Here is a 25,514-nt window from a genome sequence, read left to right as displayed (position 1 = left end):
TTGATGGACATCTAGGTTCTTTCCATAGTTTGGCTATTACGGACATTGATGCTATAAACATTCGGGTGCATGTGCCCCTTTAGATCACTACATTTGTTTCCTTGGGGTAAATACCCAGTAGTGCGATTGCTGGATCATAGGGTAGCTCTGTTTTCAAATTTTTGAAGAACCTCCATGCTGTTTTCCAGAGTGGTTGCTCCAGCTTGCATTCCCACCAACAGTGTAGGAGGGTTCCCCTTTTTCTGCATCCTCACCAGCATCTGTCATTTCCTGACTTGTCAATTTTAGCCATTTTGACTGGTGAGAGTGGTATCTCATTGTGGTTTTGATTTGTATTTCCCTGATGCCGAGTGATGTGGAGTACTTTTTCATGTATCTGTTGGCCATCTAGATGTCTTCTTTGCAGAAATGTCTGTTCATGTCTTCTGCCCATTTCTTGATTTGATTATTTGTTCTTTGGGTGTTGAGTTTGATAAGTTCTTTATAGATTTTGGCCAGCGCCTTATCTGATATGTCATTTGTGAATACCTTCTCCCATTCTGTCAGTTGTCTTTTGGTTTTGTTGACTGTTTCCTTTGCTGTGCAAAAGCTTTTGATCTTGATGAAGTCCCAATAGTTCATTTTTGCCCTGTTTCCCTTGCCTTTGGCTATGTTTCTAGGAAGAAGTTGCTGCACCTGAGGTCGCAGAAGTTGCTGCCTGTGTTCTCCTCAAGGATTTTGATGAATTCCTGTCTCACATTGAGGTCTTTCATCCATTTGGCATCTGTTTTTATGTGTGGTGTAAGAGAATGGTCCAGTTTCATTTTTCTGCATGTGGCTGTCCAATTTCCCCAACACCATTTGTTGAAGAGACTGTCTTTTTTCCATTGGACATTCTTTCCTGGTTTGTCAAGGATTAGTTGACCATAGAGTTGAGGGTCTATTTCTGGGCTCTCTATTCTGTTCCATTGATCTATGTGTCTGTTTTTGTGCCAGTACCATACTGTCTTGATGACGACAGCTTTGTAATAGAGCTTGAAGTCTGGAATTGTGATGCTTTGGTGTACTTTGGTGTTCTTTTTCAACATTTCTCTGGCTATTCGAGGTCTTTTCTGGTTCCATATAAATTTTAAGATTATTTGTTCCATTTAGGTAGCATAGACATTTTCACAATATTTGTTCTTCCAATCCATGAGCATGGAACATTTTTCCATTTCTTTGTGTCTTCCTCAATTTCTTTCATGAGTATTTTATAGTTTTCTGAGTACAGATTCTTTGCCTCTTTGGTTAGGTTTATTCCTAGGTATCTTATGGTTTTGGGTATAATTATAAATGGGACTGACTCCTTAATTTGTCTTTCTTCTGTCTTGCTGTTGGTGTATAGAAATGCAACTGACTTCTGTGCATTCATTTTATATCCTGACACTTTACTGAATTCCTGTACGAGTTCTAGCAGATTTGGAGTGGAGTCTTTTGGGTTTTCCACAAAAGTATCATATCATCTGCAAAGAGTGATAGTTTGACTTCTTTTTTGCCGATTTGCATGCCTTTAATTTCTTTTTGTTGTCTGATTGCTGAGGCTAGGACTTCTAGTACTATGTTGAATAGCAGTGGTGATAATGGACATCCCTGCTGTGTTCCTGACCTTAATGGAAAAGCTCTGTTTTTCTCCATTGAGAATGATATTCGCGGTGGGTTTTTCATAGATGGCTTTGATGATATTGAGGTATGTACCCTCTATCCCTACACTTTGAAGAGTTTTGATCAAGAAAGGATGCTGTACTTTATCAAATGCTTTTTTCAGTATCTATTGAGAGTATCCTATGGTTCTTGTTCTTCCTTTTATTAATGCATTGTATAATGTATTGTATCACATCAGTTGATTTGCAGATGTTGAACCAACCTTGCAGCGCAGGAATAAATCTCACTTGGTCGTGGTAAATAATTCTGTTAATGTACTGTTGGATCCTATTGGCTAGCATTTTGATGAAAATTTTTGTATCCATGTTTATCAAGGATATTGGTCTGTAATTCTTCTTTTTGATGGGGTCTTTGTCTGGTTTTGGGATCAAGGTAATGCTGGCCTCATAAAATGAGTTTGGCAGTTTTTCTTCCATTTCTATTTTTTGGAACAGTTTCAGGAGAATAGGTATTACTTCTTCTTTAAATGTTTGGTAGAATTCCCTTGGGAATTCTTTTAGTTTTTGTTTGTCTTGGAAGTTTTTTTTTTTAATATTTTATTTATTTATTTGACAGAGAGATCACAAGTAGATAGAGAGGCAGGCAGAGAGAGAGAGAGAGAGAGAGGGAAGCAGGCCCCCTGCCGAGCAGAGAGCCCGATGCGGGACTCGATCCCAGGACCCTGAGATCATGACCCAAGCCGAAGGCAGCGACTTAACCCACTGAGCCACCCAGGCGCCCCTGTCTTGGAAGCTTTTTATCTCTCCTTCTATTTTCAATGATAGCCTCGCTAGATACACTGTTCCTGGCTGCATGTTTTTCTCGTTTAGTGATCTGAATATATCATGCCAATTCTTTCTGGCTTGCCAGATCTTTGTGGATAAGTCTGCTGCCAGTCTAATATTTTTACCATTGTATGTTACAGACTTGTCCTGGGCTGCTTTCAGGATTTTCTCTTTGTCAGTAAGACTTGTAAGTTTTACTATTAGATGATGGGGTTTGGACCTATTTTTATTGATTTTGAGGGGGGTTCTCTGTGCCTCCTGGATTTTGATGCTTGTTCCCTTTGCCATATTAGGAAAATCCTCTACTATAATTTGCTCCAGTATACCTTCTGCCCCACTCTCTCTTCTTCTTCTGGAATCCCAATTATTCTAATATTGTTTCATCTTATGGTATCACTTATCTCTCAAATTCTCCCCTTGTGGTCCAGGAGTTGTTTGTCTCTCTTTTGCTCAGCTTCTTTATTCTCCATCATTTGGTCTGCTATATCACTAATTCTCTCTTCTGCCTCATTTGCCATAGCAGTAAGAGCCTCCATTTTTTTTATTGTACCTCATTAATAGCTTTTTTGATTTCAGCTTGGCTTGATTTTAGTTCTTTTATTTCTCCAGAAAGGGCTTTTCTTTCTCCGGACAGGGTTTCTCTGTTATCTTTCATGCCTTTTTCGAGCCCAGCTAGCACCTTGAGAATTGTCATTCTGAACTCTAGATCTGACATATTACCAATGTCTGTTTTGATTAGGTCCCGAGCCTTCAGTACTGCCTCTTGTTTTGTGTTTGTTTGTTTTGTTTTGTTTTTTTGTGGTGATTTTTTCTGCCTTGTCATTTTATCCAGATAAGAATATATGAATGAGAGAATAAAATGCTAAAAGAGTGACAAAGACCCCAGAAAATTGTATGCTAACCAAATCAGAAGAGACCCCAAATTGGGGGGAGAAGAAAGGGAGTAAAAAGAAGTTTTAAAGAAGTTTAAAAAAATTAAAATATGTATGTATATTAGACTGATGAATAGAACAGAGCCACCCACTTGATTTTGGGTGTACTTTGGTCTCTTAGAAGAAACTACCTCCCAAAATTTTAAAGAAGGAAAAACATATATATATATACAAAAATAAGGGTAAACACAATGAAGGGATTAAATATGACTGTAAAGATGAAAATTTAAAAAAAAAATTCTGAAAAAGGAATTGATAAGTTGGTTGGAAAAAGAAAGTGGAAAGAATTTGCTCAGGCTGGAGACTAGAACAGAGCCCTGTGCTACATTTAGGGTATATTTGATCTATTAGAAGAAATTGTATCCCAAAATTTTTTAGAAGAAATAACCCTACATGTATACAAAAAATAAAGTTAGATACAATGAAGGATAAGATATGACTATAATAATGAAGGTTTAAAAAGGTTTTTTTAGAAAGGTATTGTTAAGATAAACTAGTTTAAAAACTTTAAAAGAAGAAAGAAGAAAAGTTTTAAAAATTAGAATAAGAAAAAAATAAAATTTTAAAAATTAATTAACTTTGCAAGACTAAAGAATCATGGGGAAAAAGGAAGTTGAAGAATTGAATTCTATGCATTGCTTTCCCTTATCTCTGGAGTTTTCTGTTTTTCTCCTTGATCTGTGAACTTAGTCTTGGCTGGATGTTCTTGTTGATCTTCTGTGGGAGGGTCCTCTTGTCATGATTCTCAAACGTCTTTGCCGGAGGCGGAATTGCACCGCCCTTGCCAGGGACTGGACTAAGTAATCTGCTCGGGTTCGCTATGGGAGCTTTTGTTCCCTGAACGCTTTCCATAGAGCTCTGGAAGACGGGAATGAAAACGGCGCGCTCCCAGTCTCCCGCCCGGAGGAGCTGAGAACTCAAGGCCCCACTCCTCAGTGAGCCCTCGGAGAAAAGCACTCAATCACTCCCGTCTCCCTGGTCTCTGGCTGAGCTCCAGGCTCAACCAGCCTGTGACCGAGCATTTCTGTCTCCGACGCACAGCCCCATTTGGAATCTCCAAACCCAGCAGATTCCTGCTTCCAGAGAAGGAAGGTGAGTCTCCCCAGATCTGCCACTTGTGGGCCCTCTGCTCAAAGAGCAGTGGCCCGACTGTGCCTTAGACCATGGTTTAAGATAACCCTGAGCTGAGAGCTCACTCCTTGGCTCCATCCCTGTAGCCGGCTTCCCCACTCCAATACCTGAGAGCTCTGCCACACTCAGACACCCCCGATCCTTCTATGACCCCATGGGACCTGAGACCACGCTGTCCCTGTGAGGGCTCCACCCCTGCTTAGCCTCCGGAGCAATGTCCCTCAGTAGAGCAGACTTCTGAACGTTAGGATATTGTGCTCGTTGCTCCACCGCTTGCCGGGAGCAGGCCCCTCCCGCCACGGTCTCTCTTCCCATCTCTTCGGATTCACTTCTCCCACATCCTACCTTCCAGAAAGTGGTCGATTTTCTGTTTCTGGAATTGCTGCTCTTCTTCTCTTCGATCTTCTGTTGCATTGGTAGGTGTTTGGAATGGTTTGATAGCTATCTAGCTGAACTCCTGCGACCGGATGTCGTCTCAGTCTGCTACTCCTCTGCCACCTTGACTCCTCTCCTACTCTATTAAGTTTTAAAAAACATTTTGGAAAACCACAATTGAATATGGTTTGTTTCCTTTGTATCAGTGTGCACTTTATTTTATGCATTTATAAGCATTATTTTGAGAAGGGCTTCCAGGGGTCCGCATATACCCAGAAGGTTCCAAAGGCCCCAGGCTGGAGGGTCGTGACCCTAAGCATGTTCCTCCCTGCGGAGGTACCAGACTGTGGTCGGTGATACCTCAAAGGTCTCAGTCATAGGATCTGACCAGTGATTCCCTGAGACCCAAGGCCAAGAGCCCTGGACAAGTTCTTTGGTCGTTCTGGTGCTTTCTGTCTCTGGATTCACTGACCTCAACACTGACCCTTTCAGAGAATCAGGCTTCTGAGACAAATGCTTCCTCAGAGTGTGAACTCTTCATCCTCCGCCTACCCCAGAACCACTAGGGGAGCTTATTAAAATGTAGATTCCCAAGACGCCACCCCAGGCCTAAGGATTCAGAATTGGGAGAACAGGGCCTAGTAATCTGCCTTTGACATGTTTCTTGGGTGATTCGTGGGCATATTGCTCTTTGAGACCCAGAACCACGGCTTTAGATGACTTGTGCCCTGGGGCTTCTAATTTGACCCAAATTTCAGAATCGTAAGTTGAATTTTCAAGAACACATCTAACTTTTAAACCAGGCTACACTGAAGAAAAGCACACAGATGAGGAGACTCATGGCTTTTCGCATTGTACATACACGCCTCTTCTCTGGGGTCCCGTCTGACATTGCTGAATGTCTTCTGCTCAGGACAGGCTGTGGCTCTTTGCCATCTTCTCTGGCTAGGCCACTCTTCATAGGAGAAATAAAGCAGCTAGTTGCTGTACTATGGAGGTCTCCTCCCCTGCTGGAAGGTCGGAGATGTTACAGATCCACTGTCCAGTTTTTCAGGTGGCCAGTGGTGGCCAGGGCCTGGCCAGGGGGGAGCCTGTCCATTGGCTATGTCCTTCTGTGACATGGGGAACACCCTCTCCCCGTGACCCAGTGCTCTTCAGGCAAGTGACACAAACACTCAAGTGGCAGGGGATGCGCCAGGGCTCTGAGAGCAGATAATGACACAGTGGCCCCTTTGGCCTCTAGCAGCTAGAGTATTAGCTGACCTGGGCTCTTCTGTTCCAACCCCGAAGTTTTGCATTGCAAAGGCTAGTCTGTGGATCAAGGGAAATGACAAGGTTGTGGCTTATCCAGCACCTTCAGCCCTGACATTTCAAGTGCTGCCCAAAGGTCAGCTTTCAAGGGATAACTGCCTGTGTCATTGACGCTCTTTGAAATAGACTAGAATAAGTGGAGAGAAGTATGCTGGCACCTTGCTAATGGGGGTGCATTTTCCCAATTTTCATTAGCCCTTCTGAAGTTTGCCAGTGTTCCATGGATGGTCCCTTCGATAGCAGTGACCCTGAAGACACACTGTGTCTGTGCCGTGAATGATAATTTCAGCTTTCATTTAAATTACTCCATTTCCAGAGCATGATTTCTTTTACGAGCACTATTTTCATGGCTGAATCCCCCGTTGCTGAGATGGTTTGGTGGACAGAACTCTGGCTCGGAGTTTCCTGCCTGTGGTTCTACAGGGGCCCATGCCTCAGACTTCCTGCCCAGAAAATAGGCGGATATTCCTGTCTCTCCACCCCAAGGACCTGTTAGTACTTCTGCTTTCTATGGTTTCCTGTCTTGAAGGACGTTATCCACTAAATAAGCAGCTCTGATGTTATAATGCTTTTGTTATCCCCCTTTCAGGAACCAAAATGTATTTACTAATTAGAGTTTCTGATCGGTATAGGAACCAGGAACACTAAAGGCATTGGTATCGTTCTAGTCAAAGGCAAAGAAATGTGACGTTTTATTTCTCCCATGGGGCTTTATCAAGCAGACGCAGTCTGCTAGGCTTTGGAATATATGCTAATGGCTTACAGTGCCCGGTCACTACATTCAAGGGCCCCTGGAGACTGGGATCCCCTGGGCGATTGCTCTCTCTGTTCATTCATTCGTTCATTCACTGATGCAGCCCACTTCCATGGCATGGGCATGGACAGGGTGCTTGTGCTGATGGGGTAGCATCGAGTGAGCCAGACCAGAGTCTGCTCTAGGCAGAGACAGAGAACAGAGAAGGAGAGACCAGGCAGTGATAAATGCCGTAATTGGGATAAAATGGGGTGATGCGTGCAGAGTGGCATTTCAGATTAGGCAGATGGGAGAGCCTCTCGGAGGAAGGGCCCTCTGAGATAAGAGTGGGCCATACCAAGGCTGTCTTTGGTCACGCTGATGTAATGGCCAGCGTAAGTCCACCCGTAAGTAATTGGGACTTCCATCTTATCTCTAACCACTAAAAAACCCCCCAAAACCAAAACCAAAACAAAAAACACCAGAACAGCCCTTAAGTAGACAGCGCATCCCGGAGGAACCAGGCATTTGTCCCACTTCTTTGAACTGGCCAGTATATCTGTTCCTCTCCCTTAATCAGGCAGGACTCTGACTTGCTCTGCTCACGTGCACAGAGCCTAAGGCAGTGCCTGGCTCAGACGGGGACCTGTGCTAAATTCAGCGGGTGAGGGAAGGATGGAGAAAGGAATGGTGTTCATTTGCACTCTCCTCAGACTTTGCCTAATGACCCCATGGTGGGCTTCTTACTCAGCAGTGACAGGCTCTCCAAGGTGGGCAGGAACTAGTATGAGAGGCCTTCCTAGCCTCGGTAGGACTTGCTAGTCACCCGAACAGTATGGTCCGAAGACCAGCATAAGAAGACAAAGATCAGTTCTTCGTAAAATAGGAATGCCCTGCCCTGTCTCTCGTTCTGCAAGCAAGGTAGCTAAGAAGCCAGTCTAATCAGAATAAAACTGTGTTTGGACTCAGGCCACCCATGGAACAGGTGCCTCGGGGGAAGTGATGAACAATCCCATGTGGGATGGTCCCGCGATGTATTTTGGGGGGGTCTTCTTTTGAAGGGTGGTCCTGCTCCGGAACCACACCTGGCTAAGATCTGACCCATGGCTGTCAGTGTTGGAGATGAGCAGACAGAGGGCCTGACAAGACTGGTGGGGACAGATGGGCCGAGAAGAGTCCCACTCACCTGGTGGAGAGCTTACCCAGCTGTGGGTGCTGGAGGATGAGTTTCCACCTGCAGTCAGCACAGGGGTCGGGGCTGGAGGTGTCTTCAGTCACACGCCCACCGGGAAGGGTGTGTACGGTACCCAAGGGCAAGTGGTTGGATCGTGCTGGCAGTCAGGACCATCCACCCATTATGCTGGGGTTTAGGCACTAGACCTGAGGTTGGGCAAAGGTTTTCAGAAAGGTCCTGGGCAGAGCACTAGCACAGGCCTGCAGGCACAGGAAGTGGGATGCAAGGCTCGAGCCTGGAGCCCAGTGGGGGGCTGGAAGGGACCTCTGAGGCTCTGCTTTTGTGTGTGTATCAGGCTCGGTCCCTCAGCTTCGGGTTGGGCCTGGGCCAGAGTGAGGAACAGGAAGGTGAGGCCCAGAGGCTGGCGACCACCTAGGGCCTGATGTTGTAGCTCTCAGGCATCTCCTCTCTTGGAAGTAGGAAGGCCAGGTGAGATCAAGGATTCCTGGTTAGAGGCTCTGAATTTCAGAGAAACAACATTTTTTTAAAACTATAAGCGTGTCCCAAATCCTGCACGAGATGCACGTGTAGTTGATCTGAAATTAAAATTTAATTGGGCATGCTGTATTTTCATTTGGGAAGTACGCCAATCCTAATTTGAAGGCCAAAGGCAGAAGCTCACAAAGAGGACCACATTTCTACAGCGTGTGCTGCTCAGCTGTCCTCTGCGGGCGAGGTGGGCGGAGCTGGGGTGTCTCCTCTGCCTCCCAAGCACACGTTTCTCAGAGTTGGTAGTAGATCTGGGGGAAGGGGCCCAGGTGGCTTGCACTGATGCCAAGGGAAGGGGTGTCTTGGCTAAGTGGAGGAAGGGTGTCCTGTGTCTTCCAGAGGACCGGGCTTCCCCAGAGAGCAGTCAGCTGCCCTTTGCTACCCATCCTTGAACAAGTGAACCAAGTGAAATGCTCAGCTTTCTACTCTGTTGTTTGACCTTGAGTATGTCCTCTGGCAGCACAAAGGTGACCTCGAGATGTCATGCACCCAACGGTATGGGTCAGTGTTTCTGTGGGTGAAGGTTCTCTGCTTCCCAGAGAGGGGGGCCTAAGGCTCATAGAGCACAGGAAGATGAGTGGCTCAGGGTCGTGTGGGGGGTTGGCGATGCAGCCCAAGCCTGGGGCCTCCTGGGTCAGCTTAGTGCCCACAGGCCCTGGGCTGCCTCCCAGATGCCGCTCCTTTCTTCAGCCCTGTGAGAACTGCGGGTCTGACAACTTACAGGGACCCGCAGCCTGCCTCCGGGAGGTGGCTAACTCAGCACCCCTCTGAGCACCCCTCCTCTGGCAGGCAGAAGATTTGTTCTTCTCACTGAGGAGATTCCGCCAGCCCAGGGGCACACGTGAGTGAGGGACGAGTAGGACGTTGACTGATGTGTTGTTATTTTTGAGCTGAAAATGAAAGGTGGGGGGGGAATGTCCACTGAGCTATTTTCTGAAATGTTTGTCATTTCCTGTCACTTCTGAGTTCAGGGAAAGGTATCCTCTTAAGACAGTCAATACGAACTCTTTATTTTGGTGACTGAATGCTGCAGCTGTGGGAGCACCCGTGGTGGGGTGTCACAGCCCCTAAACCACAGAGGGACGTCGGCAGGATAGTGAAGGCCATGGGTGCCTCTGCCCCTGCCTCTGACATTCTGGACTCCCTGCTTCCCTTGTATCAGTCAAGGCTTTCTAGAGAACCAGTGTTGGCCTGTGTGTGTGTGCCGATCTGCATCGACATCCGTCTCTCTTTCTGAAGGAGATGAATTTTAAGGCATCGGCTCACATGATTGTGGGACTGGTGAGACTGAAATCTACAGGCCTGGAAATTCAGGGGAGAGCTGTTGCTGCAGTCTTGGGTTTGAAATTCCTTGGGCAGGCCAGGCAGGATGGAAACGAGGGGAGGGTTTCTGGGTGGCCGTCTTAAGGAGAATTCCTTCATCTCTGGGAAGCCTCAGAACCTTGGTCTTTGTTCTTTAATTCATTAGGTGAGGCCCACCCATGTGAGGGAAGACAATCTGCTAGACTCAAAGTCTGTTGACTAAAATGTTCATCTTCACTCAAAGTCTACTAATTTAAATGTTAATCACATGGTTAACATACCTTCTCAGCAGCATTGAGACTGTTGGTGTTGGCTGGAAAACCGGGCCCCATAGCCTTGCCCAGCTGACTCAGAACAAATACATCACCATGAACTTGTCCAGACGCGCTGAGTGTGCAGAGCCAGCCAGAGGTGCAAGGGGAATGTCAGCCACTTTCAGGAGAACATTTCTCTCTGGTAAGGGGCTGGGCCACTGGCTTTTCTACAGGAGGTTTGCAAAGGTCAGAGTGTCCATCTTGATTTCCCCTCCTCTTCTTATTACTATGTCACAGTCTTTTTTTCTTGGGAGAGATCTCTTTGTGTTCTCTTAAGACCTTCAACTGATTGGACACAGCCCACCCACATGACAGACGGTCATCTGCTTGACACAGTCTACTGATGGTAAATGTGAATCTCATGCAAATCGTACTTTCATGGCAACATCTAGGCTGGTGTTTGGCCAACTGGGCACTGTAGCCTACCCTGATTTAAACACAAAATTAACTGTATACCTTCCCTATGCCACATTCTGGCAACCAAGAGACTCTGTTGTTGCCTTGGGTGAGAAGGTATGACCACCTGTATTCAGAGCAGAGATTTGGTGTGGTGGGAGCAGACCAGGAGCTAGAGAGACGGGGAGGGTACATACCTCAGTGGTCATATTCACCTGATCCACCACCCCTGCCCAACAGAAGCTGGTACAAGATAAGAGACGTTGGGAAAGCCCAAAGCCAATTTCAGCAGTGGGGGTGGCGGGGGGGAGGTGAGAGGGGGTATGGGGAATGACTGCCAGCCTTCCCCTCCCTGGTCAGCGATGTTACTGTTTCTTCATGGGCCATAGTTGAGAATTCCAAACACACCCAGCTGGGGGAGGGTTTCTGTGAACCCCCTGGAGGCAGGTTCCAAAGGATTCTGTTGATGGGCTGCCTAATGGGAGTCCAGAGTACTCCATGTGGCTCAAAGCTTTCTATCTGGTTCATTCTACCCTCCATCCAGAGGCCTTTTCTTGGGATGAAATGGTTTCTCTGTACTGTCTTCCTGTCTGATTCCTTGGGCTGCCCCCAGACTCCACTCCCGGGATATGGAGACCCTTTTATCTCTAGAAGGGCTGCACAGTCACTTTTTCAAAAATTAAACTTTTTAGTTTAGAATCCTCTTAGATACACAGAAAAGTTGCAAAGCTAGTACAGAGAGTCTCTGCACACCCCTCACCTAGTCCGCCCCTAACGTGATCATCTCACAACCCGTGGAACATTTGTCACAATTCGGAAACCAACACAGGTGCATGACTACTCACTCCAGACCTGATCCTTGTTTTTCGGTTCCAGACTCTGGTGCAGGATGTCACATTGCCTTTAGTGCCTGGGCAGGCGTGGTCTGTGTGCCACTCATTCCGCTGGCCAGGCCCTGCTCTCCCCTCCTCTGCTCTCCAGCCCGCAATTCTTTCCTGGTTGAGCGTCACTGACCAGAAGCTCTTGGTGCTGTCTGTTGATCTTCATTCATTCAGAGGCCTGCCCGGAGCTTTCTTATCTCTGGCATGCTGGGAGGAAGGAAGCCATCCTGGCCACCTGGTAAATATTTTACAACATCTAATGGAATCGAGTTGTTTAGTCTGCAGAAAATAGAAAGGCATTAGTTAAAGAAAGTAACAAGCTGGCTGGTTGCTGAGTCTTCAGGTTTACTGAGAGGTCCGGGAGCCTGAATGATTTCCATTTAAGGGGTTTTAGTGCTGACCTAGAACATCCCAGAAGCAATTGGCTTCTGTTGCTTCTCAGGGTGGCTCCCTTGCCAGGAGCCAGGCTCCTATAACCTCAAACTCATGAGGGAACTTGCTGGGGTCCTGCTCAGTTCTGTTCCCAGAATGTCCCTCGACAAACCTCATTCTCAGGTAGTCCTCCCCTGGGCTTCTTCCTCCCCAGCTTGACTTTGACCCATGCCCCTTGGACACATCTTGTGGGGCTGTGGAGCCTATCCTGAGCCTGTCATGTCTGTGTGCTTCTGGAACCCTGGTGAGCTGGGCCAAGCCACCCAGTCCCTTGCCCACAGGACCTGGCCTGTGGCACTCAGTACTTGGCCCAGAGACAGAGCAAAACAAGGCCGCTGGTGGTGGCTAGCCGGGGGGAAGGCCTACATCCCCACATGGTCACGTGTGACATTCATTTCCTGCTCCTTCGAGCACCCCCCACCTCCTGGTCCCGCTCCTACTTTTTCACACTTTGCCCCCCAAGAATTTCATTTCACAGAAAAGTGAGATAAAAATGTTTATTATTTAAACCAAGGCATATAAAGGCTGTAGTAAATTGTTTTGATGCCATTTACAAGCTGTGCATTGTAGTAAAGTTTAATGTGAAGTCAGAAGGGAATCAGTGAAGGAGGCCTGAGCAGAATCTCGAATGAGGGGGAATGGATTTCGGAGGCCCACGGGTCTGCGGTTTGCTCTCTTCCTGGTTCGCCGTTCTAAGAGGAGCACTGTCTGCTTCGGTCCTCCCTGCTCTGCCCTGTGGCTTCCTCTGCCCGCCTCAGCCTGCAGAATTCCTCTGCCCTGGACCCCCTCACCGCCCCCCAACCCTTGCCACATGCACATCACAGTTCAGGGCTTCTCCATGACCAAGGGCCAGAGACTGAGCCGCCAGCGTGGTTCCAGACCTCTACTCGTGCTAGGATGGCCTCGCTAGCCCCTGGTCACTTGAGAGCCAGGGCCTGGAGCCAGCTCAGTCCTGGCCTGGAGCAGTAAGGAGCATTTGACTGGACTTCAGAGATTTCTGAGGAACCTCGGGTCATCTTTCTTGGTTCGATAATCGTTCCCACTTTGAGTAATGAGTTTTGTGTGTGACACCTGAATGAGCTGAAGACACAGACCCTCACCTGAGATGAGGGGTCTGAGGCAGATGATGCTGAAGTGGACAGTCAGATGCCCAAGTAGAGCTGACGAGGATCGTCAAGGAAGTAAGGAAGTGGGTATCTGTGTTCCACTGCGGAGAGCGAGCTGGGTAAAATACACTTTATGAGAACACGCAGGGTTTGCAAGGACAGCGCAGGATATCTGTAATGGCTGGACTCCTCCCTCATGTGAGGGAGGGCTGGCTGGGAAGGGGGAAGGGATAGGAGGTCAAGGAAGAAGGGGGTACCTGTGGGCTGGAAGGAGCATTTGTCCAGTGAATGGGTCCTGGCGGGAATGATCAGGTCAGGGGAAGGGCCTTGACTTCTGAGGAGCAGTAGGGCTTGAGTTCAGTCTTGATCATGAGGGCAGGAGGGGCTTCTCTGGGGTCTGGGGCAGGGCATTGACTGGCCCAAGATCTAGAGAGGGACAGCAGCAGCACAGAGTGAAGGTGTCAGCTCAGAGCTCTTGGACCTTCAGTAAGAAGAGGATGAGACTGTGGTTCCTAGTGGGCATTTCCGTATGGAGGATTGATGGCAGAGCTGCACGGGGGGATGCCGGTATTGGGTCGAAGGAGAAACAAGGCAGGAGCTGGCCTGGGAGGCTGTTCCAGGGCCTGGTCATCTCTGGCTCCGGAGGATCTGGCCATTCTCTGCTTTAGTGTCCACAGGCTGGTGAGTAGTCCCTGTTGGAATTGGATGGGGCGGGGAGAGGTCTTCCCTCAGCTTTGGGCTTCCAGAGCAGGTTTTGCTGTCCAGGTCCCAGTAGGGGTTATCAGCTACCAGAGGAGAGCCCTGTCTTCCCTTGTCAGGATCCTCACAGGGGAGAAGTGGGTTGTTTAAGGCACACTGGGGCATTCCTGTGTCCCCTAGCCAAAAGCCAGAGAGCCAGTGATTCTTGATAGAAATCAGGAAAAGCAGAGCATCATGGGTCTCCTAACCCCAGCCCTCCTGCCTGGTGTGGGCAGCACATACGCCCAGAAGTCCTCCTTGGGCGTTGATGAGGTTATCCCTGCCGCTGAGCATGTCTGTGTAGACCCTGGCCAGGTGGTTTCAGGGCCCTCGTGTCGGGTAGTCGCTCCCAGAGGGCCAGGAGCCTGTTCTCAGATGTTTGGAGGCATCCCACATGCTCAGCAGCTTTGGATGAGAATGTTCTAAATCTACCTATTATAGACGCTAAGCTGGAGCCCCGAGGGACTGGTGTTGGCTGCGAGCCTGTGCTCCCAGAATAGGTCGGGCGCTGGAACTGGAAACGAGCCTGGAGATGAGGTCGGTGGGCGAGCTCTGGCTCCCACAGCTCATCTCTGGCTGGATGTGCCCTCTTTCCAGTCGTGGCAAGTAAGAAGTTTCTGGCACAACTTTGTCCCCTTACTTCATGTGACTCACCCTGCGGAGATGGCCACCATGTGGATTCCAGGGCCCACTGGCAGAGTTTATGCTCCATGGGGGCCCGGGAACCTGCATTTTGGAAGCACTCTCCTGGATGATCGTGTCCTGCAGCCGGATTTGGGACCCCTCGCTCTGGTGCCCCCTCTGCTCGAGAAAGGAGCCCTTCAAGGTCACTGGACTGGGCCCTCGAGAATCTGCATATAGAAGGGAAACTGGGGAATACCTCCGGCTCCTGGTCCTTGTTTTGAGTTATGCTGTGGTAAGACCTGTTACCTCTCTGGGTCTGATTGGGGGTGTGGGGGAGGTGGGGCAGCAAGGAGGGGCTCCCCCACGCTTCTCTGGGCAGCCTGAGGTCTGCAGCTCAGCCTCTGGCAGGACAGACACGGCCGGCCCTGTTCTCTCCTGGGGGAGTGCTCGTTGCCCCCGCTGATGGCGGGCACTGCGCACCCTGTGTTCCTTAGAGTTCTATCGGGACAGTGATCTGCGCTGTGGGATTAGCTGTGAACCGGCGGGTGGGGAAGACCCAGATGGAGTCTGTTTCTGGCCACGCCTCCTCCTCGCACCTGAGCCCAGGTGAGGGGTTCAGCCGCTGTGATTGAGCTTCTCCATTTGCAAAAAATGATTTTGATGTTTGCCCCGCCTTCCTTCTAGAGAGATTTTAAAACGAGCCGAGAGATGGGGGAAGATCTTGAGAATTCTAAAGCCAGGCCTATGAACTTGAAATGAGGGACATCCATGACTGGGCTGGGCAGTCATGAAGAATGGTGGGAGCAGCAAACTGGAAAGCAAAATTCGATTCAATTAGAAAAAATTGGTAGCAGAGAGTCCAAATTATGCAAATTTAAGGGCCAAATGTGGCTTGTAAGCCAACAATGAATCCTACGGTAAAGCACCTTTCAAAAGCCAGGTGGCCATCATGAATTTCCATACCAACACGAATGACCTTTTCCAAACAGTGCCCTATCTAGCTTATGTCTCTGTGTGTATGTGTGTAGGGGCTGTGAGAGTGTGGGCTCCTGGATCGGCCTCCTGAGATCCAAGCCCATCTCTGGTGCTTGGCCACATTATTTCAACTTCCTCTGCTTTCTTTCTCTCTCTCGATCTTTCCATGTCAAATGTGGATGATAATAACACCTATTATCAGCAAGGAATAAATAGGATACCCATGAAAAGCTTAACCTGATGACAGTTTGTAACCTAATCTGCCCAATAAAAATATCGTACTATTGGGGCACCTGGGTGGCTCAGTGGGTTAAAGCCTCTGCCTTCCGCTCGGGTCATGATCCCAGGGTCCTGGGATCGAGCCCCACATCAGGCTCTCTGCTCCGCAGGGAGCCTGCTTCCTCCTCTCTCTCTGCCTGCCTCTCTGCCTAGTTGTGATTTCTCTCTGTCAAATAAATAAAATATTTAAAAAAAAATCGTACTATTAATATTATTATTATCACTTTGTATCATAATATTATTCTCTGCTTTGTTGAACAAACGGTTGAGGGGTGCGTGTAGTAAGAACAGCATGATGGTAATACAGAATAAGAGATAGAGGGAGAGGGTAGGAAGTTAAGAGCAGACAGAGGTCACCATGGAGGTCATTAGTGTTTCCTGTTGCAAGACGTGACCTTTTACTTTCAGTTTCCAGATAACCACAGAGAACTGGAGAAATAGGCAGTTGCAAGCTTCTTATCAACATGGGGGAGGGATCACGAAAGTTCTTTCTGGATCTGGGCTTGTTTTTTGTTCAAGAAGTAGAAAAGACTTCCATTCTTAAATAATGGGCTGCCTGGGAAACCCAGGGACGTGGGGTTTGTTAACAGGCATCTCCTCGTTGGTGGACCTGAGCCCCGCTTGGCACCTCAAGTGTTGTTGAATCTCAGTTGGACAAGCTTCTAATCCTGGCTGGGGATGATGGCGGTGGTTAGGTCCCTGGGTGCTGGGACATAGAAGTGGCCCCCTCATGGCTTACCACTTTAGAGTTCAAAGTTTGGGCTAGTTTTCTCATCTTCCCACGTGCCCCAGATCATGGGTGATGTTCACAGATTTCAGCCGCCCCATCCTCACCTGTGCCTGTACCTGAACCTCTCCCTGCACCACCTGGTTATTCGTCTCTTCCCAGCATGCACATAGCTCCTGACGTCTGCCTCACCTCCCTTCTTGAAGCCCTTTCTGAAGGTTTTCTAGATGGTGATTTTCTATGACCCTATTAGTTTGAATTCCCAGTGTCTTCAATGGATCAGACCCGTCATTGCACCTGAGATAGATTGTAGTGAGGATGCCATTTCTAGAAGACTCCTTTCTGGTTTGTGCACTGCTAATGTAGAGTCCTGAAGTAAAAGCTTCTAGAATACAGAGACCATGCTTCTGTTGTCTTGCTCTGAATTATATCCTGGGCCCAGAGGGACACTTAATAAATCAATGTCTTGATGAAAATGGGGGTGTTGTCAGTACATAATAATGATCTGGAATGCGAGACAGAAAACGTTCCTTGATTTGAATGTGAACCTTGGGTTTTCAGGGGAAGCAAGCTCTATGCAAGTTTCAAGGGGTGCATATTTTAAGGGGGTGGCGTGTTGAGTTTGCAAGCACAACGCCGTTGCTGGATGAAATGAGCCCTGTGCTATTTATTGCCGAGTCCTTATAAGTGTTTCTGCAAACTCCGATGTGTCAGGACGAAAGGCCTGTCTTTTCACAACACTGTGTGGCTTTCAAGGGTTTACGAATGGGAACACCAAGAAACGATCCCATGCAAAAATTGATCTTTGAATGATTAAATGGTCTTCTAAGAAGTTGCTAATCCTTGGCTCTGTTGTCGTAGAGGACAGTGTATGAAGTCAGCAGGCAGGAAACTTGACCGCATTCCCAGGGGTCAGGTCCTCCTGGTGCTGCTCTCCAAGGTGCAGCGAGGCCCCCTACGGCCTGGCAGGCCCATTCCCTGGTCATCTTTTACCTTTGCCCTTCCCCTATTATTTCATCATTGTTGTGACTGTGATTCCACAACACCTTGTAGAGACATCTGAAACCATATTCTGTTACCATTCTTTGTCTACATGTTGGTCTCTCTAGACTGGGAAGGGACTGGTGTGGTGTGATGTCTTACTAATCTTCATACACACAGGACCTCCCATGTAGTGAGCCCTCAATTTGTATCTGTGGAATGAACGAAATAATTTTGGGAATGCACCAAGAATAAAATCACTTGGTCCCTCCCTGGTAAGGTGGAGGGCCCCAGCAAGTTTTAAGCCCCCTGTCTGGAGCCCCACAGGCAGACGTGGCCCTGCGGGTATTGGGTCCTTTGTCTTCCTTCTCCAAGGATGGTGTTTCTTGGGTTGGAGTTATTGAGCTGTGGTTTTTCTCCCCTTGTTTGTCTGCATGTTTCTTTTTTTTTTTTTTTCATCTTCATTCATCCATTCATTGACTCATTCCTACGTTTGCTTCTTGAACAGCTTACATTGAGTTAGGTACAAAACAACACAGATAAAGAACTCTAACAGAGCTTTTATTTTAGCAAGGGAAGATAGCCAGTAAATAATAAGCATGTTCGAGAAGGCAAGTATACGGTATATCAGAAGGAAATAAGTGCTGTGTAAAAAGGAAACAGGAGAGCAAAGTGGGAGGTTGGAAATGCCGAGGAGGGGCAGGTGGTAGGCTACAGCATTTCAGCGGGTGAGAGTGACAAAGGTTTGAGGTTTGAACAAAGACTGGAAGGAGGTGAGGGATTCAGTCTTGCCAGTATCTGGGGGAGTGTGTTCCAGGCAGAGGAGAGAACCAAGGCATGGCTCTCGCATGAGAGTGCACAGGAAAGCTCGAAGAATAGCAATGGGCTGGCGTCATTGCCGTAGTGGGGCCGGGTGAGGGTAGGGGGAGCAGGTGGGGATGACATGAGACAGGTCATCAGAACCATGTCAGGTAAGGCCTTGTAAGCCAGAAGAAGGACTTTGGGTTAGATTTGGAAGAAATGAGGAACCACTGGTGGTGGTTTGGAGAATGGAGGAATGAGGTAACCTGACTTATATTTGAGAAGGACCATCCTGGCTTTTGCACTAAAATAGGCTTTAGGAGGGGAAGGTAGTGGCAGTGAGACCTATCGGGAGGCTGTTAGAAGAATCCAGACCAAAGTGGTGGTGGCTTGGTTCAAGATGGCAGCCCCAGAGAAGTGGGGAGATGGGCAGATGTGAATATGCTTGTCAGGGAGAGCCGGCAGGGTTTCCCAATGGGTTGGATACAGAGTGCAAGAAAGAGGATGGGAGTGAAGGAGACTTCAAAGCTTCCACCTCAATGGATAGGTAGATGGAGTTGCCCACCTCCCAGCCCCACCCCCCAACTGGTTCTATGCCTGGGGTGGAGGAGGAGTGGGAGAGTATGGGAGGCTGTTGGTCCCAGTGAGACTACGGTCCACCCGTGCTTTTTGAGCCCTCAGTCTTTCTTCTTCACCAATTCAAACACCGCCCTTTTCGTAACCCCTTTAAGATCCATCATCTCCTTCACGACATCTACCTGGATTAATTTTACCTGGCTGAAGTCTCCCAGTTCATTCCATATTCATACATAGATCTGCTTTACTTAACACAGTAGATGAGTTTGTGAAAAGAGAAGTGTAAGTCACCTTTCCAAAAAAATATTGAAGCCTATTTTATATTCACCAGGGGAGCTAACTATTTAAAGTGCCCTATTATTAACGCTTTTGTAAGGTGACAAATCCTTTTGTTCAATGACTATGGATCTCCACTAATTTATCAGTTATGAAAGATCAGGGCATCAGTGTGTAAAACTGAGCACCCACTTGTATAATATGTCTCTACACATGAGGTACCTGCTAAGCATCTCATCTGAGAGCCTCTTGGGACCTCAGGCTCAGTGCACTCTCACCTGAGCTCATCAAGTTCCTCCTGAATCATCTTCCTCTTGTACTCCCTGTTTCACGCAGGCCTGAAGCCCAGAGTCATCTCTTGACATCCTCTCTCCTTCTCTCCCTGCCCCCAGCTCACCTTCTCTACCTTTGAAAACTCTCTTGCATCTCCTGCATTCTCTCCATGACCCTCTGCTTCTGTTATAGTTCAAGTGCCCAAGACATTTTCATGGACTTCTCAACACTTCGCTCTGTAACTGCTTTATCCATGTTCTCCAAGGCATCATCCCACATTCAACTATTCAAGTCAGCTGCTCAAAGCATCCTTCTTACCCTGAGCCTTCTCTGTTCAAACATCTGTAACCTCCCCATCACCTTGCCTGGAACTTACAGCCTAAACCCCTGAGCATGACGTCCAAAACGCTGTCTGTGACCAACCTGCATGTACCTTTCTGGCCTTCTCACTGCCACTTATCCCGTTCATCTTCATGCACCACAAGGGGCATCTATGAAGGAGCACTTCCCACACCCCTACAGCCCTGAGTATGAGCAGGTGGGGGCCCGCACCTTCACCACCCCTGGCCCGCAGTGCTCCTCCAGCCACCTTACTCTTCTCAGGTCCTTTCCATTTTCCAAGACCAGCCTGAACACCCCTTCCTCTTTGATGCCTTCTCACTCTTTAGACAGAAATGACCCCTCCTTTCATAGCACTTAGCAAGTCACTTTTATAACACATGTCACTCTTCTAGTGTTTTGTTATTCTACCTGTCATGCCTTCTTCCCCAGCCTGCATCCTTCCTGCCCGCTGGGTGCTGTCTTAATCCTCACCTTTCTGTTTCATGCCTTATGTGTAGTGAGCACATAATAATAACAAGTAGCATGACATTAAGACTGCCCTTGTTGTGACTGTGTTTTATGGTTGACATGGAAGGCCCACATTAAATCTTAAGGTTTGTGAAGTCTGGAACTATCTTTGGCTTTTTTTTGTGCCCTCATCCTTTACCATGCAGTCCCCACAGATGGCATTTATTGGGCTAATTTTCTATTACCCTTTTTGTTTCAAGGTTGTGTGATCCTAACAGTAGAAACGCAGCAAATTGGGAATTCATCCCAGGCACTCTGGCCTCTGGTTTATTTATTTATTCATTCATTTATTTATATCTCACATAGCAGGTATAAATTCCAGGCCACAACAGTAGGGTGCAAGAAAGGTCACATTTCTTTATTTCTCTAAATCAAATTTAATCGGTGCCAAGCTTCCACATGCTGAGCTGGCAGGAAATTTAATCGGTCTTTTGAGAGACCCCAGCCCCCAACCGCTCCCTGAGGACTGTTCAGAAGAAGCCTTAGGGCTCTCACTAGTTCTGAAGAGCTGCATGAAGGACCCTCTTGTTTGGGATCCGTACTGGTCATGTCCTGCCCCATGTGGCCTGCAGGCCAGTGTCTCCTCTGCTTTCATATAGAAAGCTTAAGGGCCCAGGCTGGAAGCACCAGTTTTTTTTTTGTTTTTGGTTTTTTTTTTTGTTTTTTTTGTTTCTGAGAGCCACTTGCGTAGTACTCCCAGGGTACTGCAGGGAGAATTGCCCCAATGCCCACTCATCATATCTTCGCAACCCAGGCCCATCTCAGTTTCAGAGGACATTCTCATTTTCCTCCAGATGACAGGGAGAATACCTCTCATTCCTTTTAGCCTCTTTCAGTATGGTCAAAAAATTAATAGAACGATTTTCCTATCTTAATAAATTTATTTAGGCTCAGTATACATCATAAATCCGTGACAGTAGAGAAATAGAAAGAATTTGGGAAGAAATCAGGGAAAGAATGCAAAGTTTCAAATAAAAAACTCAAACAATATCTATTATAGTTAAACTTCACATTTGACTCTAAGCTTCCTGGTTGCCAAAGTGAAAAGGGAAATGTGGTCTCATACCTGTTATCGGAAAGGGAAGAAAATCAGTTTCTCAAGAGAAGCAAAGCTTTTTATATTACTTGGTTCTGAAATAAATTTTTCATGTGCTGGAACATTATAAAGAGATCTTGAATCAGAGGTTTGCATACAGGCCTCTGTTTCTTGCAGCCTGTAGCTCTCGATAACCACTCCCAAGGATAAGTGTGCCTATGGGCCTGCACATAGGAGCATTGACTACACACATTGATCTGTACTTTTGCTACCTTTATGTCCCGTTCAGACTTTTAAATATGATCAGATATTACTGACATCACCAGTGCACCACAGCCTAAACAGAACAAAGATTGAAATAAACATCTACTGAAGATCGTAACCTAAGTGACAGAGAAGGATGATTGGTGTGATCAAGCAGGTTTTGCTCCTGATGTTTCTTTGGCCTGCTGATGGTTTTGGCCATTTCCTTCCCCTGTTAACATCTCTTTGAGCAAAGGGGCTAGGACTTTATATTCATCACTGAATTGCCAATGCCAGGCATGGTGTCTGATTTTCACAGGTGGTAAACAAATCATTGTTGAATTAATGCTTGTTTATTGCCTCTCTTTCATAACTGTAACATCATATTTTAAGTTACTTTCCTGTATTTCAAGAATAATATGGAGGGGCACCTGGGTGGCTCAGTGGCGCCTGAGCCTTCGGCTCAAGTCATGATCTCAGGGTCCTGGGATCGAGCCCCGCGTTGGGCTCTCTCCTCAGTGGAGAGCCTGCTTCCCCCTCTCTCTCTGCCTGCCTCTCCTGCCTACTTGTGATTTCTCTGTCTGTGTGTCAAATAAATAAAATCTTTAAAAATAAAAAAAGAATAATATGGAGCCAAATGAGAAAAGAGTTCCTCCAGGGTGGACACTTCCCCACCTCATACATGACAGAACTAAGGAAATAGGCTTAATGATCCATCAGTGACTTAGGGGACATGGGAGGAAGAGCATATTATACTGTCAATGAGGACAGTGAAAACTGGTGGCCTGCTGGGTAGAAAACATGAAGTTGTGGTATATAAAGCAATGATTATGGTATTAGAAAGCACGAACCCTGATTCAAGTCTTAGAGTAATTCTTTACCTGCTGTGAGACCTTGGTTAGATCATTTCATTTCCTCATCTGTAAAATGAGGAGGGTAGCATCTATTTCAGTGGTTCTTTTCTGCAATAAAAAGTCTCCTTATAGACTGAGAATTCTGAGGGGATGTTGTTATTATCCTTGTTGTTGCCTGTTGTAAGTGAGGGGTAGGCATCTCAGGAAGCAAAATTGTATGAGCGGAATCTCACTAACCAGAATGAACTTGATATATTCAAAAATCAGTGACTGTGTTAGAATAAATGAATCCAGCAAAGTTGCAGGATACAAAAGCAACAAACAGAAATGAGTAGTGTTTCTGTACATTAACAATAAGCACTTTGAAGGGGAAATCAAGAAAACAATTTTATTTATAATAGCATCAAAAAGAATAAAAAATTTAGGATTAGACCTCACTGGAGTAAAGACTTGTACACTGAGAACTACAAAACATTCCTGCAAGAAATTAAGGAAGGCACAAGTAAATAGAAAGACATCCCCTGTTCATGGACTGGAAGACTTAATATTGTTAAGATGTCAGTACTACCCAAAGTGGTCTGTGAATCTGTTGGGTCAGATCCTACAAGATTTCCATCAAAATCTCCATGACATTGTTTGCAGAAAGAGAAAAACCCATCTTAAAATTCATATGTAATCTCAGGGGGCTCTTAATCCCCAAAACAATTTTTTTTCAAAATTTTCGAGAAAAACAGAATTGAATGACTCATGGTTCTTGAGTTCAAAACATATTATAAAGCACAGTAATCCAAGCAGTGCGGTACTGGCCTAAGAGACATATATAGGCCAATGGAATAGAATAGTGGGTTCAGAAATAAATCCTTTTGTATGTGGTCGTATGTTCTTCAGCAGTGGTGCCAAGACCTCTCAATGCAGAAAGGACAATCTCTTCAACAAAGGGTGCTGGGGGGCGCCTGGGTGGCTCAGTGGATTAAGCCGCTGCCTTCGGCTCAGGTCATGATCTCAGGGTCCTGGGATCGAGCCCCGCATCGGGCTCTCTGCTCTGTGGGGAGCCTGCTTCCTCCTCTCTCTCTGCCTGCCTCTCTGCCTACTTGTGATCTCTCTCTGTCAAATAAATAAATAAAATCTTTAAAAAAAAAAAAAAAAAAAAAAAACAAAGGGTGCTGGGAAAACTGTACACCTGCCCACAAAAGAATGCATCTGGATTCTTACCTCATACCATAGAAAAAATTTAACTCAAAATGCGTTAAAGACATAAACATAAGAGCCTAAGCTATAAGACGATCCTAAACTATTTTCCTCTTAGAAGAAAACAGGGAAAATATTCATGACATTGGACTTGGACAGTGGACTGTAGTTCTTGGACAGGACATGAAAAAAACAGGCAGCAACAAAATAAATAGATGAATAAGACTACATCAGCTTAAAAACCTGTACATCCAAGGCCACAACAGAGTGAAAAGAAAACCTATAGAATGGGAGAAAATATTTGCCAATCTTTTATCTCACAAGGATTTAATATCCAGCATATGCAAAGAACTCTTACAGCTTAACAATCAAAAGAGCAAATAACCTGATTTAAAAATAGGCAAAAGGCTTGGATGAACACTGCTCCCCAAATGATGTGCAAATGGCCAACAAGCATGTGAAACGATATTCAAAATCACTAATCATTAAAAAGATTAAAGTAAAAACACAGTGAGATATCACCTCACACCTAGTGGGATGGCCACCATTAAAAAAAAAAAAAAAAAAGGAAGGCGCTCCCAAAAGCAGGAAATAACAAATATGGTTGAGGAAGAAGAAGTTGTACTGTGGGTGGAATTGTAAAACGGTGCAGTCACTCTGGAAAACAGTATGGTAGTTATTAAAAAATTAAAAAAAACTGGAAGGGGAGATGAACCATGAGAGACTATGGACTCTGAAAAACAACCAGAGGGTTATGAAGGGGCGGTGGGGGGGGGGGGGGGGGGGTGGGAGGTTGAGGAACCAGGTGGTGGGTAATAGGGAGGGCACGTACTGCATGGAGCACTGGGTGTGATGCCAAAACAATGAACACTGTTATGCTGTAAATAAAAAAATAAAAATAAATAAATTAAAAAAAAATTAAAAATAGATCATGTGGTAATGTGATTCAGCAATCCTTCTTCTGGATACATATCCAAAAGAATTGAAAGCAGGGTCTCGAAGAGGTACTTGTGCACCCGTGCTCATGGCAGGCGCTATTCGTGATAGCCAAGAGGCGGAAACACCCAAGGCAATCTAATGTCCATCAACAGATGAGTAGAAAAGCAAAATGTATACAATGGAGTATATATATTGGAGGACTGTGCAGCCTTAAAATGGAAAGAAGTCCTATCACAAGCTACAGCATGGTTAAACCTTGAAGATATTACGTTGAAGGAAATAAGCCATCATGAAAAGGAAAAATGACTTAAGATTCCACTTATGTGAGGTATTTAAAATAGTCAAATTCATAGAAATAGAAAGTAGAGGGGAGGGGAGTGTTGTTTAATGAGTATAGGATGCAGCATTTCAGTTCTGCAAGGTGAAAAAGTTCGGGCTGTGTTTCACAACAAGATAAAAATTCTTAACACTATTGAACTGTAGACTTAAAATAGTTAAGCTGATTAAACTGTATATGCTCTTTATCATGATTAAAATAGCAATTAAAAAAAAAAAAGCCAGCCATTGGAGCACTTCCAAAATGGCAAAGTAGTAATTTCAAAAAAACCAGCTCTGCCATAAAAACAACGAGAATGCTGGCAAAAATTGTCAAACCAACTTTTCTAGAGTTCTAGAAATTAACTGAAGGCTTGCAACAATTTCAGGAACATTTTTTTTTTTCAAGAAAAATAGCTGAATATTAGTAAGGACAATGAATTTTGTGACATTTTAACTTGCCCGGTTCCCATTTGCTTCAGCTCTGCAATATTCTTAAAAACCAACAGCCTAGAAACTACAGTAGCTATGCAAACCAGCAGACCAGCTGCTCTGGAGGGAGCAGAATGGAGTTGGAGCTTCCCCCCACCTCCCCCTTGCCCCACCGTAGCCCCATCTCCTGAGAGTTATCACTATGTGACCTGTCTGGCAGCTCCTTGGAAATGCCCCATTCTCGGAGCTTGTCTTTATTTGACCTGACTCAGGGAGCACTTAGTGCAAACATCCCTATCACCAGGGCATTTGTCAAAAAAAAAAAAAA

General features: G+C 46.3%; 1 protein-coding gene across 2 annotated transcripts in view; it reads left to right on the top strand.

Annotated features, from left to right (window-relative positions):
* Window positions 1-25,514, top strand: part of GALNT14 (polypeptide N-acetylgalactosaminyltransferase 14) — a 208,248-nt gene that overhangs the window by 69,514 nt on the left and 113,220 nt on the right. The gene's annotated exons all lie outside the window — the stretch shown is intronic.

The sequence above is a fragment of the Meles meles genome, chromosome 15 (assembly GCF_922984935.1).
Source record: "Meles meles chromosome 15, mMelMel3.1 paternal haplotype, whole genome shotgun sequence".
In the NCBI taxonomy this organism is placed as follows: domain Eukaryota; kingdom Metazoa; phylum Chordata; class Mammalia; order Carnivora; family Mustelidae; genus Meles; species Meles meles.
Note: the sequence above shows the minus strand (reverse complement) of the source record. Positions and strands in the feature narration are given on the sequence as shown.